Below are 3,441 nucleotides of genomic sequence, written 5' to 3' on the forward strand. Positions count from 1 at the left end.
CTGCTTGGAGTCCCTCTCACTCTCTCTCTCTTTTTTTTTTTTTTTTTTTTTTTCGTGGCCCCTCTTTTGTTAGCCTCTTTTCCTAAAAATTAAAAAAACTTAAAAACTTAAAAAATGAAAGAAAACCAACCAGAAATAAAAGTGAAGCGCTACCCACAGCATGTTCACCTTCTTACTCATGGCTTCCAGAATCATGGCTTCTAGAATCATCTAGATCTCCCCTAGAGGTTTCGTGCCTTTCTCTCCTGACACCCATGCGCTCTGTCCTTCAGTCCTTCATCTGTGTACTGTAACACCCGGCTCACTGCCCTACTTCCCTTAGAGCCGCTGCATTTACACACTTCAACCTTTCCTAGGACTGTTGCTACAATTCAGAATGGGCTTCCCTGCCTCAGTGGTGTCATAAATGTTGAAGTTTCCAGCTGGCCCCAAGCCCTTTTCGCCAAATACCCAGTTTGACACCATTCCCCGTGGTCCAAGTTCTAGAATCCAAGGCAAGGGATGGGGCGGTGCGAGAGGAGGAGGAGGGGAAGGGGCAGGAGGAGGGGAAGGAAGGGGGGAGAGGACAGCGGGAGGAGGAAGAGCATCTGCCGGGTGGGCCTTCCTGCCCTGCCCCGAAGCGCCACACCATCCCAAATCCCCTGCTTCCCTTGGCCCACAATAAACCTTCCATTTCCTGCAGTTGGAGAAGCAGACGGTTTAAAAAGAACATGCAGTTATCATGACTGTCAACTGCTCTGGGGCCAGCTGCGCTGTGACTTGGCCCAGTAGCCTAGAAGCATGTTGCCATGGAACAGAGAAAAGGTTCCGTGCTCTGAAAATGACTCAAAGCCAAAACGGCAGGCCGGTGGGGAAGAGAGGCTAATTGTGTGACCTTGGGCCTTCACCGGTCTGGGCCCCAGTTTGCACACGTGTAGAATGGCGATGCCTCCAGTACCTCCAGGAGCAGTCCTCGTGTGGACTAAATTCTTACAGGTGGAGACCACTTAGCACCTTTTGTTTTTGAGGCACAGCTCCATTTCCCCCTGCAACGCTGGCCCTGAAAGGGCAGGGCAGGGCAGGGTCTGATTCCCCGCTCTCTTTCCCAAGCTCTGTGAATACCTGCTCAATTTCAATTCACGGCCATTCAAGCACAAAGCCCACATGTCTCTGTCCTTCCTATGCTTTCACAGGCACGTTACCATTTCACTTTTCACGTGGCCCCGGGCAGCCACCTCTATTTTCTGGGGACGGTGCTGCTGGCCTTTCCTGCTCCCGTCCTGCCTCGGGGGTCCGTTGTTAAGGAGGACCATGGGGCCCAGCATTTCCCCCAGTGAACCAGAGCCCTCATACTGACTCTACAGCTCCTCATTGAGCGTGAGCCTCCGCCTCAGCTTGCGGTCCACGCCCGCCCCAGCTCTTTCCCTAAGAGCCTCTGGGTCCAGGGGGCTAGGTCTGTCCTGGGGTTCCCGTTCCCAGGCTGCCCACTGCTAATGTGGTCTGTGCACGACAGCCAACCCCCCCCCCCCAGCACGTTCCGCAAGAGCGCCCCTGGAGTGGATCGTGCCAGTCCCGCTTAACACCTTTTGGTGGCTGGCTCTCTACTCCACGAGTGATCACGTCCCAGTCTCTCGGCCACACGTCCAAGTGCCCTCCCGCTGGAGTCCTGAAAGCTCCCTAGGCCCGGTCTGTCCTGCCCAGAGTGAGATTCTGCAGGCCGCCTTCCCTCCTGCCTCACGTCTGCTGACACTTTCCACTCGGCTGCCATTCTCTTGCAGCGGCTTCCCCACTCAGCTGCTGACTCCAGCCGGGACAGCTCACCTGCATCTATCCGGGGCCCGGCTCTGTGGCATGAAGTGCCAGGCCTTTGGGACCTGCGCTAGCCTGACCCTCCCGTCTGCCAGCAAGCATGGGTAAGAGCCGGGGACAGGAGCAAAACACTGTCAGCTTGATAGAGAAGGTCCAGGAAGGGCGTGGAGAGTGACTCCTCTCTCTGGCTGCTGGGCAGAGTCCACCCGAGCCCTTGTGCAAGCTGAAAGTGACATGTCATCCAACCAATTTCCCAAGTCCACCAAGGAGACCAGGCTGGGTACTTTATGGCCTAGCTCCTCCATACACCATGGCTCCTGCCATGACCCTTGTGACATGACCCTCAAAGTTCTTTACAGATTCCCCCAGCACCTGGCACACAAAGGCCAAAGGCACTGGCCCACAGTTGTGGAGTCTTTTGGAGAAGTTCTGCAAAGCAGGACGATATCCTGGCTAAGGGGTTAACACATGTTCCTCACTCTCCCCTGCTTCCCGCGGCTATATGCATTTATGCAGGAGCCACTGTCACCTGTCACAGTGCTGGCTTCTTCCCTGTAGCATTTATGACCACTGCTTGTCGTGTCCCTGACTGTCCCGACCACCCTTGCTGCCTTTCTGCAGATAAGGGGGTGCCAGCTTGAGGGCTGTAATGTGGGACATCCCTTGCAGGTGAGGTCACTCTGGGACACCTGGATACCCAAGAAGCCTCGAACAACTCCAGTGACTCCTGAACTCCAGGGAGAGAACTGCTGAATTCAGTCAAGGTCTTTGGAAACCAGCAGCTCACCTTCCTTATTTTACGGGGAGGGACTCGGGGCCACAGAGGGACTCGGTGAATACCCAAGGTCATTTAGGGCAATTGGCGGCACACCCATATACAGGCCAGGGCTCTTGTCCTCTGGCCGCCACAGGTCTCTGTGGCCTTTCCCAAACAAATGCTTCCAAATACATAGAAACAGAGTTACAACATAAACTTAACAGGTCGAGAGATGGTATGAAAATATTTTGGAAAATGTGTGATATGGTAATATATGTGCTTCTTTACTGGTAAGTTAAACGACAGGACGTACGGGCAGGTCTTGTACTTGAGTTCATTTCAAGAGGACTACAACAAAAGCTAAGTGATCTGAAATGGTGTCACTTCCATTGGTGACAAAGCCACCAGGCTAACACTCTGTGTGTGCTCTGTGGCCTATATTCGTAGTTGCGGGAAACGCCAAATTTCAACTCGGGATTGGTGAAAATAAAAATGAAATAAAGCTGAGACAAAGTGGAAAAATCCTCTGGGGTTGCCTCAAGCTCACCGACACCAGCTCAGGGCCCCTGCACTACAGCCTGAGTCTGCCAGTGCAGATGACCGTGCAGCCACCGGCCGGCCTCCTGCAAGATTTGGCACATGGGGGCGATGCCAGTACCCACCTCTTAAGGTTGCTGCGAGAACTTACAGTATTGGCGCGAAAAGGCCAGCGATCACCATCCGGGTATTTGCCTCTCTATCTTGGCTGGGGAAAATTCAAATCTCGGGAAAGGGCGGACCCGAGAAGCGGCCCTGCGCCTGCGCGCGGGGCGGGGCGCCGGGCTCTGGGAAGCAGGCGGAGCGGGGTGACGCGGGGTGACGCGAGGTGACGCGGGGCGACACGGAGCTCTCCCGCG

The 3,441-nt window shown here is 54.7% G+C and overlaps 1 protein-coding gene across 2 annotated transcripts in view; it reads right to left on the reverse strand.

Moving 5' to 3' along the window:
• TMEM187 (transmembrane protein 187) overlaps positions 1 to 3,435 on the reverse strand; it is a 4,926-nt gene extending 1,491 nt beyond the window's left edge. Inside the window, exon 1 of one of the 2 annotated variants that reach the window (XM_040467421.1) lies at positions 3,234 to 3,435. The gene's annotated coding sequence lies outside the window, so the exon portion shown is untranslated. Of the gene's footprint in view, positions 1 to 3,207 lie in introns of both variants that reach the window. The other variant, XM_040467420.1, reaches the window with a different exon arrangement.
• Between the last annotated feature and the right edge of the window lie 6 nt (positions 3,436 to 3,441).

This window comes from Herpailurus yagouaroundi, unplaced genomic scaffold (genome assembly GCF_014898765.1).
Source record: "Herpailurus yagouaroundi ecotype Mexico unplaced genomic scaffold, PumYag 67493, whole genome shotgun sequence".
In the NCBI taxonomy this organism is placed as follows: domain Eukaryota; kingdom Metazoa; phylum Chordata; class Mammalia; order Carnivora; family Felidae; genus Herpailurus; species Herpailurus yagouaroundi.